Below are 9,402 nucleotides of genomic sequence, written 5' to 3'. Positions count from 1 at the left end.
TTGTATGTTTACTATCTAAGGTTTTCATTATGGTTATATTTTAAGTGTTAATGTTATTATCATTTAATTTTCGTGTTGTAAGGATTTTCATCATTGTATGTATTTGGTGTTTTTGTTATTATTGCATTCATTCAATGTTTAATATTTGTACATTTAGAGTTGTGTATTAATTTTGGCAACCATGTTGTATTGGTATATATTATTTTCAGCAATACCATGTTTCCATAATTTCATTATTTCTTTACTTGTGCATAGGTTTCCATGTTTTAATTTGATATTTGGTTTATCTCTTTTATTAATTATTTCCATATGGGTGTAAAGGTATTTATAGGATATTAGGGGTGTGTACCATTAGGAAGATTATTATTTCCATATGTTGTATTGGTATATATTATCCCCTCGTGTAACCGAACTCCCGAGCCTAACTCTGGTAATGTAGACCTATTTTACCCCTAACGGGGCAGTTATCACGTGTTCTAACCACACTAAAGGTTAGTGGCGACTCCGACATTCCATGTTTTTCCATGAAAATATTAAAATGATTTTAATTTTGCCGCCCGGGGCACACGCGCTCCCGGGATGCCGCGACAATCGCGTTGCACATTACTTTAATAGCCGACGAGAGTCTGCTCGTAACCCAATATCTGGAGGAAATATGTTAACTCCGCATATATTGCTAGCGATGGAAAGAAGTAAGCTGAAGGCGACCGGACAACGAGTCATGACGTTCAACCGGTCTAGGGGTACTTTAGCATCACGACCGCGCAGCGGGGACCCCATAAAGGAAACAATGTCCAAACTTTGAGCATCCAGAGGCGCGAATGCTCCTGCGGGAAGTGGCAATCTTTACACTATCCCTGCTCGCACCTTCTTGCGGCCTGTACCAAGACACGCCTAAATGCGAGCCAGTTTGTTGAGCCATATTGGAGCACTACCGAGCACTATGCAACATATGTTGCAGAATTTTATCTAATCATGCATGAGGCATATTGGCCAACTTGCTCGTTGCCAAACTTGCAGGTAAATCCTGCATACGCTCGACATAAAAGTCAGCCTAGGAGCTCACATATACATAACGAGATGGATGCTCGGGAAGGTCGGAAACATATCACATGTAGCATATGCCGTCAAGAAGGACATAACCGCACAAGATGTCCGAGAAGGACCCAACTTGGGGATGCAGCTGGACCTTCGCACTGACCTATAACTTATAGGTTATCCGGGATTTGCATACTCATACTCCTCACGTCATGACAAGTTTTCAGCTGCCATTCTACTCCTTCCTTTTGAACAATTTGTTTCCAAATGTTAAATCCTCATACCGCTTTCATTTTTTGTTGAACACGCGAATGCTCCATGCTCAATTTGTCTCTGAGCAATTGAGCCACTGTGTCCATCAATTGAGAATAGTGTATGTTTAGATGAAAACTTGGTGAGATATTTTCATTTGTACACATATAGGATAAACCTTGAGATTTTTGTTCAGTTCGACCATACAAAGCACTGGGGATAGATACTCAATTCCTATGATTTCTATGTTAATGCTTTCAATATTTTGGCTTGTTTGCAGGATCGATCCAGGGCCATCCAATACTACTGTACTGAGTATGGACGATTGGCAACGGTCTAGTCGGGCGTGGACCGATTCGCATGCTGACATGTTATATTACCGAGGGGGCAATTAGAGCGTACAGGATAGGATAGGCGCAGACCCTCGCATTATTGATTGGATACATGACGCGGGTTTTTATGGGATATATCAGATTGGCCATATCCAGTTGGATTGGCATCTTGTGACCGCGTTGGTCGAGCGATGGAGGCCAGAGACACACACTTTCCACTTGCCGCACGGGGAGGCGACTATCACATTACAGGATGTCGCGGTGTTGTTTGGGCTACCGATTGATGGGTTGCTCGTCACTGGTCGTACAGTTGGACTAATACAGGATGGAGGCGTCGGTCAAGGGGGAGGACTTCGCCGCATGTGCGAGAGATTGTTAGGAGTGGTGCCTCCAGATAGTGAGCTTGTTGGTGCCCGCATTCGCATGCGGTTTCTAGAGGGGGAGATGTTTCGCCAGCTTCCGTCTGATGCTAATGATCAGACTATAGCGTGTCACGCACATGCCCACATGCTGCGATTGATATGTGGGACGCTGTTCTACGATCTATCGGGCAGTTATGCACACCTGATGTTCCTTCCACTATTCGCGGAGCGAGGAGAGATACGCCATTATAGTTGGGGTGCTGCGACGTTAGCTTAGATGTACCGAAAGATGTGCCGCGCTGCTGACGTGTCACACTCACAGATCGGAGGAGCACTCCGCTTATTGCAGGTTTGGGCGTGGGAGAGATTCACGTCGTTAGCTCCTACGCGCTGCGGTGTCCGACGTCTTATTCAGAGGGATGAGGACAGACGGCCGATTGACCCAGGTCCACTCGCGTGGAAGTTAGTAACTCAACTTAAAATCATTTCCTTATGTTGTAGTACGTACTAGTGGTTACACCTTGCTAACTTACCTTTTATTGTGTACAGGTGGAGGGATCAGTTGTTGGCGCCTAATGTTGCGCAACACACGCTGCCCTGGTACAGATTCAAGCTGGACATGCACCGGGAGCACGAGGTAGTCTCGGTTATGTGTATTGATAGTATTTTTCAATATTTGCATATATTCCCATCCCACCTCTAACATTTACTATATGTATACGAGCAGTTCGTATGGGCGCCCTACACTGATGACATTGTTGCCGACCTACCAACTGGTTATGCAGTTGGGTCGGAGCTCTGGGTTGCCTGAGTTCCACTCATATGTTTTCATATTGTCGAGTGGCATCTCCCAGACCGAGTGATGCGCCAATTTGGCTTTCGACAGGGCATTCCCAGTCGCTTCTGTACTTCGGGGGTCGATGTTTGTGGGGAGGACTTGCACAAGATTGATGGTTGCGGTCGGGGGAACACAGATTGGGCTGCGGAGCACGCCATGTACGTGAGTATGTGGGTACATAGGCGCGAGTACATTGTCGAGAGAGTGCGGCAGATGGCCCGATGCGTCCGGAGGATCCGTATTACACGTGGTATAGGTCGATCACATGTCGCTTCGTAGATAGGACTGCGGCGGTATACATGAGCCTCGTACGCTTACTCAAACGTATACCTAATTTGTTACCGTTTACATAAGTAGTTCAATGTTGTAACCACTATTTTCGTATGCCGCAGGCTGACGTATTACACCAGGTCGACTTGTTATCATCAGACCCCGCTGTGAGCGATTTAGCGAGAGTTGGTTTGGACATTGTCTACGAGGACAGGCGACGGATCCCTACCCCACGCCGGACCCCGGCCCCACGAGGTGGTCGGGCAGCTCCAATACGAGGGGGTCTAGCAGCTACCTCCAGCCATCCATCGAGTTCGGACTTCTCATCGCCCATTGTATATGAGGAGTATGTGTTTGGGCCGTCCGCACCGTATGCCCCATCGACAGTTGCTGATTTTGCGGGACCCTCCAGTAGACCGGCGGATTATCGATTTGACTCTGCCGCAACGCCGTCGATGTCATACTTACTAGACGACCCTCTCGATGCGGAGGAGGTGGACGCACCCGGCTTGCCAGCTCAGACTCGTCCAGAGACTACATACAACATAGCTCCCTGTCTGTTTCACCTAGAGAGGGATTATCCAGTACGTATGGGCGGAGACAACAGACATGTAGCCCCTCGACGTGACCAGACGCCAGACTCGGACGAGCAGCCAGGTGAGGGCAGACGCAGACGGAAGCCACCCCGACACCGGAGACGACCTCCATGCGGTAACGAGTAGCTGATATATGTATTTGTTAATTAGTTCATACTTTCATTTGTACATCAGATATATGTTTACAACTTCATTTGTACATAATGTATTTATTCATTATTCATTTGGGCATAATGTATTTATTAATGACTTCATTTGTACAGCATCTATTTGTATAGAATATATCATTTGTCCTTTATTTCTACTTGTTTGGAGTATCATTTGTACATAATGTAATTGTTTGGAGTATCATTTGTACATAATGTAATTTTCTTAATTCTGAATCTATAGAGCAGCAATAGGTAAAGTGACAAGCAGGTATCATTTAGTGTACTAATTTGATATGTTGAATGTATACGAATTTGATGAATGTAATGTTGTGAACATACTGGTATCAATTGTATTTGAAAAATGTTTTTTTTGCACAGGTGCGTGGATGGATATGCTCAATTTGTAAACAGGACTCTGCCGAAATTAGTATAGTATTTTGATAGGTTCAATGTATACGATTCTCGTGAATGTAACGTTGTGAACATACTGGTATCAATTGTATTTTAATAATGTTTTATTTGCACAGGTGCGTGGATGGATATGCTCAATTTGTAAACAGGACTCTGCCGAAATTAGTATAGTATTTTGATAGGTTCAATGTATACAAATCTCGTAAATGTAACATTGTGAAATATAATTTAGTCTCTCTATGTATGCTTCTTAGGTTTTATTTGTACTTTTAATTTCACAATATTGAAAGTAACACCAAACGGGCCCCCGAGGAAAAAGGAAAGAATTCAATTAGGTGCAATTCAACTTGAATAGGGTTGAAATGTATACTCAGTAAAAGAGCTGTATGATATGATGATTTATCTTTAGAACTACCAAAAAAAATATAATCCTAAAAAGTGTATACCGAGCCATTTGTATTTCTACAACAGTTGGTTCGTGGCATCATTGTATCCTTCGACTTTCGGATGCTTCAGAATTGTATTACTGAAGATACAAAATTTTCATGAACATAAGAATTTTAATGTTTTGACCACAAACATATTGCTAATAGATTCCTTGGTATGAACCATTAATCTTTTGTTCATAATAAGATTGACATGGAAAGGAGGGTATGTCTTCTTATTAAATATAAATTAAGATTTTTTGTTAATTAATACCAAATTGAGAATTTAGATATGAATGAACAACTTCAATGAAATGGAATTCGAACAGAATGAGGGAAAATATTGGAATACTTTGGAATCATTGAATGCACAAACCAAATGCTAAGCAAAGGCACAATATAACCAATCATTAAATCAGAAATGTAATGACAATCCAAAATGTAGAAAGTTAAACATGAGTCAGACGAAAATAATAACCTATGATCTGTAAAGGAGGAAGTTCTATTAACTCCTATCGATAATGGATACATATATGATGATGAAGTAAAAGTTAAAAAACATTAAATGTAGGACAGTGTTGTCCCAACTCTATATGCTAGAACATGTTAATAACATAGAAGAAGGAGATAATTTACAAATTTTAGCTCATTTTGTATGATTCATGAAGGGTGAAACCGTTTAACATTCGGAAATATAAAGACAATCCGAAGGGGGATTGTCATCTGAAGGAGAAGTAGAATCAGAATTCACCTTCTCTCAGCTCCTCGCTGCCTTCTCTTCATTACCACCTATCCTGCCAAACACTGAACTGCTCTTCTTATCTAGTGAAATACATGGATTCTCTGCAAGCATCAAAATGTCCGTCAGCAGCTTTTGGCCTACTAGCTGAGGCTGCTGCTTATTGTCTTGTCCTCTTTTCTTTCATGCAGCTGTTGCTGTCGATTTAGCATTTGTTGCTACTTGTTTTCTTCTACCCCCATTCTTTCCATATTCTGGGCGACCAGCTACCACATCCACCTTAAAATATTTATCGCTGAAATCATCATTTTCATCTTCCCCATCAGATATCTCTATAACAGTTAACGACTTTTCTGTGCTACAGCCTTTGATACTTTCTTCCTCGCAGACACTTGGGGAATTTCATGTTAATTCCCAACATCAAGAACAATAAGTTTTGAGGAATGGGACCTCAATCATTTTAGCTCTTTCATTTGCTATAACTTCTGGATAACTAAAGGAACTACGATTCCTTGGTCCATGGTGGTTTGGAAGAGTGGAAGTACCCCTATACATGCTTTCACTCTTTCGCTGGGAATTATAAGGAAACTACCTACTTGTGATAGGCGTATTGGGTTTGAAGGAAACCTGTATTGTTCCTTTTGGTTGGTAAGAGAGTTGGTTTGGCCTCTACTGTTTATCTCATATGGAATGCCAGAAATAGGAAAAGGGTTGAAGGAAAATTCATATCTCCAATGGAGTTGATTGTGACCATTTAGAAACATATATACACAGTACTAGGCCAAAAGGTCCCTACATTTGCTCAGGCTCTCTTAAGATCCTGAGTGTTAACTTTATTGCTTGTAATTTTGATGGAGTTCATTTCCCCCCCCTATATCTGCCCAGTGTTCCATGTAAATACTCATTTTGATCAATATATTTACTTTTCGATTAAAAAAACAATATGATAAATTGATGGATCATTGACTCTCTTTGTGCTACAGATAGCGGTAATAAATGGAACATAACATTTAAATATTTCCTACTCAATAATAAAATATATAAATATTTTCCTATTTAATTAAATATAGTTAATATATTAACATATGAGTGCTGAGCTAATTTCTAAAATCCCCTCGGAAAAAAATTATTAAACAATAGTTTTTGTTAAACTTATTTTTATCAAGCATTCACTTTTTACGTGTCTTATTGTAATTTATCATTATCATTATGGAATCTTTTAAAAAAGAAAAATTGAAAGATTAGGAGTTAGGTAGGTAAAAGAGAAATTAAAATAAATCATAATTTTGGAATTTAGAGATGGATTTGAGTTTTAATATTTTATAAAAAGGGTAAAAAATATTTCTAATATATATTGTATAATACTTTAATTAATTCTTGGCTTGTAAAGTAAAAGATAACTTCATGCTTGTACTATGGGGGGATATCATACAAATTTGTTATGAAAAATATTAAATTCAAAATTTTGAATAGTATATGAAACAATTTTGAAATGAGGATACACTTCTTAATTTTGTTGTCTTGCCTGATCTTAATAAACATTTAAATGGATCCAAAAACATAAGGGGGCAGCAATACAATATTAATGAATTTTTTGTAAAATTATAATTGCATTATTATTATTATTATTATTATTATTATTATTATTATTATCCCCAAGATCCAGCACTATTTATGATAAGTATTTTTGTCATTTGACTTAATAAATGAAACTGTCGGATCCTTCTAATTTAAATATTAATATGAGTAAAGATATTTTTAAAAAATAGGCTAAAATCAACAAAATTAGATTTAATTTTTTTATTTTTTTTTAAAAGTAACTAAGACTTAAAATTGGGACTAAGGAATTGTGTTACAGATGACCTCCTCTTCCTCTTTCTTAATTAGTCTCAAGCAATAACCACCCTTAGGCCTCCCTATTAAAGAAACTTTTTTTTTTTTAAGAAATGAATTACTAAAAAGGTGAATTACATTTTTATTGTGCATGTCAGTATAATGGATGTGATCTGCAGGTCAGAATTCTGAACAGTTGCTGCTGAGCATGCACAGTAGCCTACATATAGCCATTATTTCCTACCATCCTATTTTTGCTAGCATCCATCAGCTACGAATACTAATAAGCAATAAAAATAATATAATGTATATAAACATATTTAGTAATTATTTCTATAAAAAATTTTAAATCCCATCTTGGGATTTGCTGCCGTCCAAAGAGACTAAGCTCTTTGTCAACCATTTGATATTGTCTAATCAGATACTGACAAATCTGGGCTGACGTGGGCCATCCAACTCTGCACATTTTGGGGCTGTCCACCCGAGACGATCCATCCAACGAACCAAAAAACACCACAGCACAAGAAACCGAGTTTTTTTCCTTATTTATTATTTTTTAAAATATAGATATTAAATAATATTTTTTTACAAAACTAATTCTTAAATTGACACGTGAAAAATCTTGCTACTTGGAGTAGCGAGATTTGTTTTTTAAAAAATAATTCTCCAGTTGACACGTATAAAATCTCGTTATTCCAAGTAGCGAGATTTATTTTTAGAAAAATAATTCTCCAGTTGACACGTGGTAAATCTCGCTACTTGGAGTAGCGAGATTACGTCAGGGTCATTCTGGGAAATTCTTCCCAGAATGAAGTATTATTTAATATATTTTTTTTAAAAAAAGTTAAAACGGGAAAAAACTCTGAGAGTAAGGATTGAATCTGCAACGTGGCTTGATCGTGGTCGTTGCTAGGGAATTGAGATCCAAAGGCGGAGAAGGGGCGTCTCACGGATCAAGGTTGTGGCTCAACCATGATCGTCTTCATCAAACACAAATCCTACAATTAGGGAATAAGCTTACACGGATCAGTGACGTGGCGGTATCTCAACCGTGCGGAGAAAGCACGAATCGTGTGGCTACGGTTCGGCCACGTGAGGTGACGAACGAATCGAGAAGAGGGCGCCACGTGTTGCTTCCTGATTGTCCCGAAGTCAAGAATACAAAAACCTTTTTTTTTTCGTTTTGGTCATTTCGCCTTTCTCTCTCTCTCCCTCTCTCCTGAATATTCTCTCCACTCTCTCGTCTCCCTTCCATCTTCTACCTGAGAACGAAAGCCTTAAAGTTTTGTCCCTCCCCTTTGCTGCAAAACAACCCCAACTTAATATCGCCTTTCCTTCACTCTTCCTCTTTGTATCTCCTATGAACAAAGCCCTAAGTCTACCTTGTGCTCCTTTTTCCTTCTTCTCCTCAACCGCAGGGGCAGCGGCAGCAGCACCACCAATCAGAGTGGTGGCAACAGTAGTGACCGGAGCGCTACCACCACTAGAGCTGACGTTCGTGATGAGATCTTCAATGTTTCTCTTCTCCAGAAGCTTCGTGAACAAGCTCGGCCAATATGGTTCCAGTCACATTTGCCACTTTCACCGGCGCGGAAATCTTCTCTGAAGTGATGGCGATTCCATCATCGTGAAGGATCAAAGCAGCGTAGGTGCAAGCGAGGTCGCCCACCGTCATCTTTCGCAAGCGATCTAAAAGACCTGATAGATATTTAGGGTTCGACTGCGCCGCTGAAAACTGAATACCCCTCATCTTCATTGAATCCCTCTACTCTCTCTCTAAATCTCTTTCTCTCGGTTTTCCTTTGGAACCCAGTGAGCAAGAAAACCCCAGCTCTCATTTTCTCTTCTGACCCCCTATTTCGAGCTCTTTCTTTCCATCCTGGAATACTTCCTCTGAGCAATTCGAGTGTGTAGAAAACCCTAACCTCCCTCTCAGTGGTTTTCCTCCATGTTCGAACCGAAGCCTTAACTTTCCCTGCAAGGCTTCTGAAGCCTTTGGAATTCGAATAATGGCTCAATCTGAGAGCAGGACAAAGGTTTGGGTAAAAGGTTTTTTTCAAATCGAGTTTGAACCCCAATTTGTCAGATAAGTAAATTTTTTCTTTCTTTCCTTCTGTTCTGATTGTATGCGATTTGAATGTAATGAGTGTGTGTGTG

The 9,402-nt window shown here is 39.9% G+C and overlaps 1 pseudogene; it reads right to left on the bottom strand.

The window, feature by feature from the left end:
• Positions 1-5,595: 5,595 nt before the first annotated feature.
• Positions 5,596-8,920, bottom strand: LOC131163393 (large ribosomal subunit protein P1-like; annotated as a pseudogene).
• Positions 8,921-9,402: the final 482 nt, after the last annotated feature.

This window comes from Malania oleifera, chromosome 9 (genome assembly GCF_029873635.1).
Source record: "Malania oleifera isolate guangnan ecotype guangnan chromosome 9, ASM2987363v1, whole genome shotgun sequence".
Classification (NCBI taxonomy): Eukaryota; Viridiplantae; Streptophyta; class Magnoliopsida; order Santalales; family Ximeniaceae; genus Malania; species Malania oleifera.
The sequence above is the reverse complement of the archived record's forward strand: the minus strand, read 5'-3'. Positions and strand labels throughout refer to the sequence as shown.